Genomic DNA, 13,283 nt, shown 5'->3' on the forward strand with positions numbered 1-13,283 from the left:
CATATACCCGCTTTACAAGTCATGACCAGGTCAGATGACTTTGGATACTGTATATACATATCATTTTCTTTTGAGCTTTATCTTGACGATTGCGACTTTTCTAGGGTTTTGGTGACCAAGTTAGTGGGCTTGTAAGTTTTAATTTTTTCTTGATTAAAGAATAACCAGAGTTGTTATGCAAATGTCCACAAATGTGCACAAGTCCTCCTTGCATCTTCTAGCAAAAGGAAGTGTGAGTGAAGCAACAATTTCCAGAAGGTTTTAAATACACCAGGAGTGCTGGCACAGAAGGCCTTGGCATTCGTGGACTCTAGACTTAATAGACGCTCAGGAGATGAACTAACTTGAAGAGTGTCTTACCACAATTTCTGTGAGAAACAAAGGTGAGGAATGCATAGAATTCTGATCTGAATGTTGCTGTGAAATACAGTTATTTTGTAATTTTGGAAATGCCTTTAACTTAAAAAGCTCTCTCTGGGTGCATTTACAACATAATCTGACTTTAAAAAAAAAATCCAATGTTTCATCACAAGACTGTGACTGGAGAGGGGCCTGGAGAGGACCCTGAGAGGTCAGGGTGCATGCAGTGTGGCTGTATGATTTTGCCTGAGAAATAGGAATTGATGACGGCATTGCTGTCACATCTTTTCATCTTTGGCATGTGGGGCTATAGTGACACAACTTTATTTACAGGGAAGTCTGTGAGTTTGGTGTTCCCTAAGGAAGATTTATTTAACATACTTATAACATTGTTTACTCAAATAAGTAAACACTGAAATGTTAAAAAAAAGATTGTGCATGTATGTATGTGATATGCATAAGGGTCTACCTTCCTTTTATGAAATATGAGTGTCGTACGTATGTATAGCATTGAACTGTAATGTCATACATAAAGTTCTTTCTGAAAAATTATGCCCAAATTGAACCTTGCTGTTAAAGTCATAGTTCACTTTGTTAGAAAGGCCATTATACTGAGTATAAAATGATGTGGAGTTTTGACCTTAGTTTTGACACTGTGTTCCTGGCTGAATCTTTGCCTTGAGCTCAAATTCCCATTGGTAAAATTAAGATGAGAACATTCTCATTCTGCCTACTTCTCTGAGGTTGATTTATGATGATCCATTTTGTGAATATATTAATATGTGCAAGGACATGTTTGAAAAGTATGTAATGACTTAGGAGATGGTATGCCATATGTATCGCATTTTAAACCTTTATTTTAATGATACCTAAGGAATTAGTTGTAGGGATAGTTTTGCATTGTTATTAATCATTTAATAATTGTGTCTGCTTTTAAAGCTCTTAGATTCCTCTAAAGCAGATTATACTTGAATTAATATAAGCCCTGAACCTTTTGGCCACTCATAACCTAGAGTAATATAACCAAGACCCTGACCTCTTTGATATTTTGGCTCATCTCCTTCTTTTTGTTACTATTTTCCTTTTCTTTTCTCCTGCATTCTCTCTCATTTATAAACGTATCCCTTGAAATCCTAAATGCTTTTACGTGAAATAATCTCATTAAAATATTTATTTCACTACTTAAGTGATGAAATTTATAAGCATTATTAGTTGGACAAACTAACATTATGTAATCCCTTGCAATGCTGTAGGTAATATACCATTGTCAGATGGTCCAAAAAATGTTAATCAGAATTTAAGTAAGCAAGGTAAACTTGAGGATAAAGGAACAAATTAGCAAGGCAAATAATGCAAAGGAATATTCAGATAATTTCAAAATGTGAGACCTTCCATAAGGCAACTAGCCAGTTTCTTTAAAAAGTCAGTACCGTGGAATCAAAGGGGGAGTTGAAGAAACAAGCTAAAAAAAAAATAGTATGTAGGGAGGAGGGGGTATTGGGAATATTTGAATATAGACCCGGATATTGGGTAATACAAGGATTGTTGTTTTTCTTAGCTGTGATAATGGCATATGATAATGGTAAGATACTCGTAACTGTTCTTAGAAGTGAAGTATTTTTTGTTGGTGTGTTTGTTTTGAGCCTGGAGTGCAGTGGTGCAATCATGGCTGTCTGCAGCCACCATCTCCCGGGCTCAGGTGACCCTCTTGCCTCAGCCTCCCAAGTAGCTGGGAGGTGCGTGCCACCATGTCCAGCTAATTTTTGTATTTTTTGTAGAGATGGGGTTTCATGGTGTTGCCCAGGCTGATGTCAAACTCCTGAGCTCAAGCACTCCACCCGTCTCAGCCTCCCAAAGTGCTGGGATTACAGGGGTAAGCCAGTCTGCCTGGCCTTAGAAATGAAGTATCTTGATCTCTGCATTTTATTTTTGAAATGATTCAATGAGGAAATCTATCTTATTAGGAGAGAAATAGATAAATTTGTCAAAATACTAACAAGTGTTGAATCTCGGTATTAAGTAATCAGATATTCATTATATTCAGGACCATTCCTTTTACTTTTCCATGTTTAGAAATTTCACAATTAAAAATAGACAAAATCGTTATTTCAGTTGCCGAGACAATTACTCTATGAGGTATATTTTAAAGTGTAGACCCAGTTGAATTTCTCTAAAGGTATTTCTTTGCCTTAGTGAACTTTTGCCTCTTTTCAACTTGCTTGTTTCATCTTCTATTAAAAAAAATTTAAAAAATTAAAAAGTGGAAATTAAAAAAGGTTACATACGCTATTCAAAGACATGAGTGGATGGAAAGTGTGGATGCTTTCGTCGGCCCTGGCTGTCTCACAGACCCAGTTACCTTCACCGAAGTTAAGGGACCCTTTTTATCTTTGACTACTTCTGAGAAAACTTTATCCCTTGCCTGATAAATTGAACTAATGTGGGTACCCACTTTCTATGCACACACATAGAAGAATTCATAGATCTTATGAATTTCTGAAATTACAGAAAAATGAACTGACTGGTCTGATTTTTTCCTCTTTATGAGTGCTGGGGGCTGGGCAAGAGGTAAGCTGGTGGTGGTCACCTGGGCTTAGTGGGAAGGAGGTCACTGCTGTAGAAATTATGTCAATCAAATAAGTTGAGTGGATTTCTGCTTTATGATAAGCATTATCAATGTCTTATAGGTGGTCTTTGGGAGGACTCTGGAGACCTAGAGCAGTCCCTGGCTCACAGTCTCTGGGGGTGTGGCTCGGGGCTTTTAAAAGTTACTTCATGGCAATGTAAATACAGTTCATGTGCTTTGTATTGGTTGGGTAATTTTGGAGGAAATAAACTGCAAGCCACCAATTTCCAGCTTTATTCAGATTTAGAGCCTTTTGTCTTGATTTTTTTTTTTTTTTCATTTCAAAGTTTTCTTTTAACAAAAGTTAAACACTGGATGTTTTTTCCTCACTTGTTTCCGGCTTTGGCATCTCTAAGCTCATTTCCTTTTATGTTTCCTGTTCTAGGAAATAATTATTTCAAACTTTGTCTGTTGCATAGGTTGAGGTACCTTCTTTATGTTACTGGTAGAGGGTATCCAGGTTCTTGGCACTTTGAACAAATAATTGGACAAAACGCACAAACAAAGCAAGGAAAGAATGAAACAACAAAAGCAGAGACTCACTGAAAATGAAAGCACACTCCACAGGGTGGCAGCGGGCTCTAGCAAGCAGCTCAGGGGCTTGGTTACAGAATTTTCTGGGGTTTAAATGCCCTCTAGAAGTTTCCCATTTGTTACTTGGTGTACACCCTATGTAAATGAAGTAGTGGCCTGCAGTCAGTCTGATTGGTCGCTTTCTGCAACTAATCAGAGGTTGAAGTTACAAAGTTATACCCTATGCAAGCATCTGATTGGTTGTGGAACGCAACCAATTCTCCTGCCTCACTTCCCACTGGAGGGATTTGTTCCTCACTTCCCACTGGAGGGATGTGAAAAGGGGATAGCTAAGTGAAACAATGGGCAAGTGGCTCAGGCTGGTGAGAACAAGCCACAGTGACATGTTTGGTATCCTCCTTCAGGAAGAGCAAACCGAGAGCCACACATGCTTGCAAATACGTTATCTCACTGGGAGTTGGGTGGAGAGGCCCTATAGTTTAACCTGGCTTTTATTAGAATTTTTTTTTATTAGCTCACAATTGTGAAGAGTTTATCTCTTCTCCCCTAAGTGTATGGTCTTTTGAAAGCTCTTCCGTTAGGAATTTCAGAGGGCGCTTTTGAACACAAAGGCTCTCCTTCTGTATGACAGCTTGCTTTGGCGTGTCTTTGGCTTTTGTTTGCGCCATGATCTATTTATCTCCACAGTGGCTTTGGCTTTTAACTCTGAGACCTCAGAAAGTATACCAGTGCTAATCATTTGGTGTGAACCAGTGTCTCACCTTTAGAGATGGATCTGCCCCTGTTTTTATCCAGCTCAGGGTCCTCAGCAGGCAGAGTTCATGCACTGCTGGCTCCAGACTGGTTTCCATGCGGAGAGAGATGCTCCCCTCTAACTGACACCCAAGTGGAGTATATGGCAGGTTGTCATAGCCTTTAATTAGGCAGAAAGTTCGCTTTAATAATTGCTGTGACAGCTGGGCCTGCTAATAACTGGGTTAGAATGAGCTGTAATATTCTGTTCCTTGTGTTCAGATGTGTTTCTTGTTTTTTTTTTTTCCCCCTTACTTTACCACAAATGAAATGGCCTTTTGGATTTGGTGGACTTACTATAAATCGATACTGTTGTTCCAATAAAAGGTTGGTTTTCAGGAGTGTTTTGGAGTAGGTAATTGAAACACAGATTTTCTTCACTGTACTTATTTGTATACTTCCTTTTTACACACGGCTTATTAACTGCAGTTACTTAGGCTGCCTCTCTAAGAATATGATTATATTGTATCATAATGATAGTAATATTTTAATATATAGTGAATCGGGCACTAAAGTGACTTAAAAATATGCATTTCTGCATCAAATTAAGGGGTATACCATGTCCCTTTCAGTAAATTTTGATCTGTTTCCTCTATAATTGACCCCAGTGGGCTTGGGAAATAACTGAGCATCATGATATATATTGCTTTTCTTTGGATACTACTAACTGCTTTTACCAAAGAATACATTGTTGGATTAGAGAAGACAGAGCTCTCAAGGAGCAAATGAGTCCTGCATGCAGTTCTAAACACCGCATTGCTGTCGTCATTGCTTAGGTATTGTATGCTTTTGATTGTAGTCCTGACATTTTAGTTTTGTATGCTTTTTCTTAATATTAACCCCACAGTCTACTTTTTTTCTGTTGCAGACCTTAAGACAATGTGGTAATACATATTTTACCCATCCCCCAAATAATAGTGTACGCAGTGTGTGAGCAGTATGTGAGTGGGGTTAGGTAAGCATCTAGATTTGTTCCACAGAAAGGGGGTTTCCAGCCAGTATCAGTGATGTTGGTACTTCTTGAACAATCTAAATCTAAGGGTTTTAGGAGCCTGTTTAGTTAAGTGATAAGAAGATACTCTCGTCTGGTGTTACTTTCAGTGCTGCCTCTTCTCTTTTAGCAGAAGGCATAAATGCCTTATATTTGCTCTGTGGTGAAAAGCTTCCAGTTCTCAATAGGCACAGAATGACAGTGGCCACAGTTGGTATAAACCTGTTCAAAGTCTTCTAATTTGAAACTGTGGTGGTGTTTAGTTTATAAAGGTAAAAGAAGAATCTGTGAGGGTCTGGGATTGCATTTGTGCGTGAATTTTGTGACTTTTAGATAAGAAAGAAAACCTTTGCTTTTGCCAAAATCTTGTGCCCATGTTTGTTATATCACTTTTTGGAAATAACTACAGTTCACTGACTATTAAAGTGTTGTTAAGTGACTTGGCTTTTTTAAAATGTGAAAATTAACTGATTCATTATAGTGGTGTCATTTGTTCTTGTGTCATTATTTAAATAAAAAGGTAGAATGAGTTTCAGCTCTTTTTCACAAATATTTACTGTTAGCCAGTTCTAGAGCCGTAATAGTGAAAATTCAGCAAGGTAAGGTCCCTGGCCTCTTGGTATTTACAGACATGAAAGTTTGTTCTTAAATGGAGGGATGGCAGTGGTCATAACAGATAGAATTTTGAGAAGAAATAAGGATAAGTTAATGGGATTGGGGGAGAATGGGAAAATTACTCAAGATTTTTGCAGTATGTACCTCTACAGTTTATTTGAAGTGAATTTGATTCTCTCATATGTTTGGATACCAAGCCACAGTGAGACTGTGTTATTATGATGCTCATCCAGAAATGTCTTTTTTTTTTTTTTTTTTTTTTGAGATGAAGTCTCACTCTGTCACCCAGGCTGGAGTACAGTGGTGCGATCTCGACTCACTGCAACCTCTGCCTCCTGGGTTCAAGCAATTCTCTTGCCTCAGCCTCCTGAGTAGCTGGGATTACAGGTGCCCACCACCACACCCAGCTAATTTTTGTATTTTTAGTAGAGACGGCTTTTCACCATGTTGGCCAGGCTGGTCTTGAACTCCTGACCTCAGGTGATCCACTCACCTCGGCCTCCCAAAGTGCTGTGATTACAGGCGTGAGCTACTGCACCCAAACCAGAAATGTCTTGAGTCATGGTTTTGAGCCATTTGTTGGGGACTGTGTATTTAAAGGAAAGTCTGGAGGGAAATCGGGGACAACCACCAATCCTAACAGTTGAGGTGTATCAGTGAGGTAAAATGTTCTGGCTTATACTAATTAATCAGCAAAATTATATTTCATAAACATTTACTAGAAGGATGAGCTTGCTTCATTCATCTTTCTTCAGTTACTGTGGGTTTATCATATCATTTGTTCTTTTTCAACAAATAAGTTCTGAAGATAACATTAACATGTAGTTTTCACCTTCAAAGATGAACATTTAAAAAACAGTCATAGGTCTGAATTTCTAAAAAATTACACTTCTGTTCATTATATTTTTTTTTCTTTTTTTTTGAGACAGAGTTTCGCTCTTGTCGCCCAGGCTGGAGTGCGGGTGCACGATTTTGGCTCACTGAAAGCTCCGCCTCCCGGGTTCAAGTGATTCTCCTGCCTCAGCCTCCCGAGTAGCTGGGATTACAGGCCTGGCTAATTTTTTGTGTGTTTAGTAGAGACAGCGTTTTGCCATGTTGGGCAAGTTGGTCTCAAACTCCTGACCTCAGGTGATCCGCTCACATCAGCCTCCCAAAGTGTTGGGATTACAGGTGTGAGCCACTGCGCCTGGCCTGTTCGTTCTAATTTATAGAATAAAAATATTATACTATAAAGCTCAGTAATGCAAATATTATGATTGGCAATGGCTTGTCTTCCACATAGCCTCATTTCTTAAATAGAGAGTAGGTCTTCATGTCCCTGGTATTCTCGTTGCCTACTGCCCATGGATTGAACTGAGAAACCTTACCTGGGATTCTTGGAATTGCTGTTGCTGTCCTGTGTGGCAGCCAGCCACAGGACCCATAATTGTCCCAGTGGACATTAAAGCTGGAGCAGACAGCTGTCACCAGATGGCGCTAAATTGTGACCAGAATCTAGATGAATGTGGATCGCACAAATAGCCCCACAGTCAGTCGCATGCCTCTCAAGTGTCCTGTCTACCAGCTGTGTAGGCTCTACCTCATTGATTCATTCAGTAACCATCCAAGTTGAATATTTTGGACCCCACTTACAACCTCATGGCAGGAGTTTCCACAACTAAAACAGTATCTGCTTTTAAAAAGTAATAAAATAGTAGTCGGATATATCACCATGTTCACATAAATAGCACACCTTGATTTTATCATACTGAGCTCTCCATGTTGTTTTTCTGCTCTCAGCCTGTCCTAAGGTTGGGGGATGGTGGAGGGGAGCTATTTATGAAACCCAGAAAGCCTGGATCTGTAGTAGGGAGGAAATGCTGATACTGAATTGGGTGAGCAGAATGGGAAAAGGAGGGAGCAAGAGCAAACCTTCTTGTACCGTCTGGTGTCCTGATTAACATTCCAGGGAGAAATTTGCTAGACCACTAGGATCTGAAGTGAGATGAGAAGATGGCAGTGGAACTGTGCCATTTTAGTTAGTTGCATTCCCCTTTTCTGTGCTTATGCTTTTGTCTTTAAGCACACCAGCACCTCCCCTTTTGTTGCACCCAGTTATGTAAGTATATTCTTCTTTCATGTGTTTTCCTCTGAACCAGCTGCTCAATCTTCACTGAGATTTTTCAGGTGCCTTTTGGAGAGAAGGGGGAACGTTTTTTCCCTTAACATTTTCCTAGCCCTCAACTTCCCTAGTTGAATTTCATTAAGTCCACTATATTCTTAAGTGCACAAAGGCTGCACAACATGCAGACATGCAGTTTAGTTGTGCGATGACTCCAGCAATTAATGAGGCCAGATTGATCTTTGCTGTTCCCTCATTTACATGAGGAGTTGAGCTGCCTAGTGCTCCAGGATGGACATATCATTTGAAGAATTGAAAACTATAATGAGAAGACTCCCAATTGACCCTACTCACTGTCCTTCTTTAAATAGAAGCAAAATCCCTACATAATGTACTAGAGTACCAAGAGTGAAACACAATAGCTTGATGACTGGTGATTGATGGTTTGGAAATCTAATTGCTGGTGGTCCTGTGCTGTGGTCCATGGTGGGTCAGCAGCGTTTCTCTGTGGGCCTCTGAAGTCTCCCTCAGCCTGGCAAGTCCAGGCCTGTAGTAAGCCCTCCTGTGCCTGTGCTGTGTGATTGTTCTGCCAGCGTTCAAAAGTCTGTTGGCTCGGTGTGTGTTGAAAGGACATTGCCCCTATAAACACTGTTGTCCTTGGACTCTACTTGGGCATGGCCTCTGATGGAGACTACTGGAGGCCAGATTTGTACTCAACATCTCAGCCACCTGAAAATCATTCAGAAATAAATTCCTTGGTTTTTATTCCCTGGAAGGGCCAATTGTCTCCCCAAGTGTCCCCCATTTTAAACCCTACGTATGTCTGAAGTTGCAGTTGACACAGCTTTTTTGACATAGCTAACAAAATTTCTTTAAATTTGGTGAACTTTAGTGAATGTTGCAAACAATTCTTTGATCTAAGTAACAGCTTAGGCACACACCTGCTGATTGAAAAGAGGCATATCTATAGAAATATTTGTTCCATGTGAATTTTGTTCTTTTTAAATTGTGGACCATTATGACTCCCTTTCCAAAGACCTAAATGAAATTATTTTGTGTATCTTCATCCAAGAAAGGATGAGAAAGAAAAGTTACTGCTGATTTTCTCAGTTAACCACTTGGTCTTGAATAGTAGTGCGCTTCACTTTCTGCGCTAGCTTGGGAAAAATATGCATAACTCAAAACTAAATGAAGTCCTTTTTCGGCATTCACATTGCGAAGTGTTTCATCAGTTTCCTGTAATATGAAGAATTGCTTAGGCATTATGGTAATGAACATTTCTTTATCTTGCCCTGCAGCTGGGCACTGTGCTAAACCTCACACACATGAGGATGTCAGTCTTCATCTTCACTCCCTGATGTGGGTACAGATGCGGGGACTGGGCTTTGGAAGTTGGTAATGTTACTGCCTCTCTGTCTGAACCCATGCTGCTCACTTGCTTTTAGGTGTAACCCTTCCTTGATTTATCTGGGTTGACGAAGTCGGTTTCTGTGCATTGAGTTTTCAGAAAGTGGAGTACACCATCTTCACACTGGTGTCGGGTATTGCCTTGTAAATGCTGCTGACCCCAAGACCCCTTTCCTTGGGCTTCTCTGTGCCTTAGTGGACCCTTGGCACTTCTCCTTGGACCTAATGAACCCTCCTTGATTGTAGCACTAGAGACAGGAATTATACCTGTTTTGGTTTTGAGATTTTCTCAACTCAAGACCCGAAATCACTAGAGACTCCGAATCAACCGTCTTGCATGACAATGTGGTAAGAATAGGAAAAGGGAGGGCAGCAAGTGGGAGGGAACAAAGGCAATGCCAACAAAGCAAAATCCCTAAGCGGATGTGTCTGTCTGTTGAGGGGCCTCTCACTGAGCAAACAGGAAAATAGGCTGAAGGCCCAGAGGCAACCTGAATTCCCCACCCCACAATTGCCTTAAAATTTTTTCTTTTGAGTACATAGTAGAAAAGATTTTATGGATACATAGCAGATGTATATACACAGTAGAAAATATTTTATGGATATAGAGTAGGTGTATATATTTATGGGTTACATGAGATGACATTCTGATACGGGCATGCAGTGTGTGATAGTCGTATCATGGAAAATAGGGTATCCATCCCCTCATGCATTTATCCTTTGTGTTAGAAACAATCCAGTTATACTGTTTTAGTTATTTAAAATGTACAATTAAATTATTATTGACTATAGGCACCCGGTTGTGCTATTAAATACTAGGTCTTATTTATTCTTTCTAACTATCTTTTTTGTACCCACTAACCCCCCTCCCCAACCACACTTACCTTCCCAGTCTCTGGTAACCATCCTTCTACTCTGTCTCCATGAGTTCAGTTGGTTTGATTTTTAGCTCCTAGAAGTAAGTGAACATGCAATGTCTGCCTTTCTGTGCCTGGCTTCTTTCACTTAACACAGTGATGTCCAGTTCCATCCATAGTGTTGCAAATGACAGGATCTTCTACTGCATTGTGTTTAAATACCTTTTCTTTATCCATTCGTCTGTTAATGGACACTTAGGTTGCTTGCAAGTCTTAGCTATTGTGAACAGGTGCAGCAGCAGACATGGGAGTGCAGATAGCTCTTGGATACCCTGATTTCCTTTCTCGTGGGTATGTACCCAGCAGTGGGATTACTGGATCATATGGTAGCTCGATTTTTAGATTTTTGAGGAACCTCCAAACAGTTCTCCATAGTAGTTGTACTAGTTTACTTTCCCACCAACAGTGTATGGTTCCCTTTTCTCCTCATCCTCGCCAGCATTTGTGACTGCCTGTCTTTTGGATACGAGCCATTTTAACTGGGGTGAGATGATATCTCATTGTAGTTTTGATTTGCATTTCTCTGATGATCAGTGATGTTGAGCACCTTTTCATATACGTGTGTGCCATTTGTATGTCTTCTTCTGAGAAATGTCTGTTGAAGTCTTTTGCCCATTTTAAAATCAGGTTATTAGATTTTTTTTCCTATAGAGTTGTTTGAGCTCCTTACATATTCTGGTTATCAGTCCCTTGTCAGATGGTTAGTTTGCAAATATCGTCTCTCATTCTGTGGGTTGTCTCTTCACTTTGTTGATTGTTACGTTCGCAGTGCAAGAAGCTTATTAACTTCATGTTATCCTGTTTGTCCATTTGGGTGCCTGTGCTTGTGAGGTAACCTGAGTTTTGAACATTGCTGCCTCTCTTCAGTTTTTTATTTGATTAAAAAAACTATCATAAAGTTAAATTGACTTAGTTTTCTTTTGATACACAAGTCTGTAGAGTTTTACCATGTGTATGGATTTATATAACCACAATCAGAATGCAGAACAGTCTCATCACCCCCAAAGCCCCTGTCATGCAGGTCCTTTTGGTTCTGATTTCAAAGGCATGTCTTAGTGCTTAAGAGACTTGCACTCCTAGGTAGGCTCTTGGGTGTGGTGGAATTTGGGCAGCCCCGGAAGGACTTCTCCAGAGGCCTGGAGTTCACTCTCAGGTAGGTGGAGGCCTCTCCACCTACGTCTTGCTTATTTTATCACTTCCCCCCATTTGGTTTATCAATCTAACAAAAACCTAGGGTTTCCTGTCCCCTCTTTTTTTTTTTTTTTTTTTAATGGGGCTGAATGATGGTTGTAGACATTCATGGATTTTGTAGCAGTATTTCAGGACATCCCTGCATCAATCTTAACCTTCACGCTTCCTGCATGTTGTTGCTGAGTGGCTTTGTGGGGCCATTATTGGTACAGTTTAGGAGGATGAGTTTCTGGGGGCAGCTGGCCTATATCCGCAAAGAACAACACGGGGTGTTTGGCCCTAGAGAGAGAAGCCTTGTCCATCACAGAGGCTGTTGAGTCAACTCTTAGGTCATATTTAGCCTCCTCAGTTTGCTTGTATTTCCTTTGAAAAATTTGTGTCTCACCAAGTTTATTTCTGAATGGCCTATTCAAGTGGGGTAACTGCTGTGGTGGACTTGCCAGGAAACCTTAAAGGAGAGATCATCTAAGAGGTTTGAAGGTTGTACCTCCTATTTGAGATTGTTTGTAAAGGTCTGTGTTTACAAATTACTGAATATGTTTGTCATACAACACCTGTTAGCCTCTTGATTATTCTTTGAAAAACCATTTACTGAGGGCCTGCTGTGTGCAGGGCCTGGGCTAGTGCTCGGGGTGAGAACTTAGAATCCAATAATTAGTGATTTGCCATCTGTTTTGTTTTTTTCCTTGAAAAAAAAATTCTTCAAATTCTTGAAGCCCAGGAAAGGGTGGGTTACCATAACCTTCTGTGTGCCCCGAGGCAGCCCTGGTTCACACCTGGTATCCTGGCGTACTTACTCTCAGTGCCCCATTCATGCTCAAGATAGATAGATTCATGTGGTCAGGCCAGTGAAGGGGTAACGGAGTCAGGGTGCTTGCGTGGCCACTCGCTGTAGGTCAGTGTTTTTGTTTTCGTGTTATGTGGCATCTGCTATTGGGCTTTTCCCATGCTGTCAGGGCCAAACCTGTTTGTTTTCACATGTCGGGGAGATAGACATGCAATTAATGAGCTGCCTTATGCTTAACTTACTGTAACATGGGATCCAGGGTGGAGGTATTTTGGAGGGCTTTCAGTTTCTTTTTTTTTTTTTTTTTTTTTGAGACGGAGTCTTGCTCTGTCACCCAGGCTGGAGTGCAGTGGCCAGATCTCAGCTCACTGCAAGCTCCGCCTCCCGGGTTTACGCCATTCTCCTGCCTCAGCCTCCCGAGTAGCTGGGACTACAGGCGCCCGACACCTCGCCCGGCTAGTTTTTTTGTATTTTTTAGTAGAGACGGGGTTTCACCGTGTTAGCCGGGATGGTCTCTCGATCTCCTGACCTTGTGATCCGCCCGTCTCGGCCTCCCAAAGTGCTGGGATTACAGGCTTGAGCCACCGCGCCCGGCCTTCAGTTTCTTATTGAGAGTGTGAGTTTTGGTGGTCCATATAGACTGGGTCCTTTCTGACATTACTCCCCATCAAGCCGTAGCTGCAGTTACTCTGAATTATTTAGAAGTTGCTTACAGATTCTCAGGCCCCTCACCTAGGGATTTTGATCCAGTGGATCTGGGTGAGGCCCAGGCCTATTTAATTCAAAGTAAAACAAACTCTCATCAGTAACAACAAAAAGCTCTCCCAGTGACCGATGGTCAGCCAAGGTTGAAGAGCCATTGCTGTTCTATACTCAAGAATATTGGGCCCATGCCTTTCAGGTTCATGTGTCAGCGTTCTGAGCGATGAGGCTTGTGGGGATGCTGGAGAGCTCCTGCTGGT

General features: G+C 40.9%; 1 protein-coding gene across 50 annotated transcripts in view; it reads left to right on the top strand.

The window, feature by feature from the left end:
• The window catches only part of MAP4K4 (mitogen-activated protein kinase kinase kinase kinase 4), a 192,506-nt gene that overhangs the window by 64,244 nt on the left and 114,979 nt on the right, over positions 1 to 13,283 (top strand). The window lies entirely within an intron of this gene.

The sequence above is a fragment of the Macaca mulatta genome, chromosome 13, assembly GCF_049350105.2.
Source record: "Macaca mulatta isolate MMU2019108-1 chromosome 13, T2T-MMU8v2.0, whole genome shotgun sequence".
In the NCBI taxonomy this organism is placed as follows: Eukaryota; Metazoa; Chordata; class Mammalia; order Primates; family Cercopithecidae; genus Macaca; species Macaca mulatta.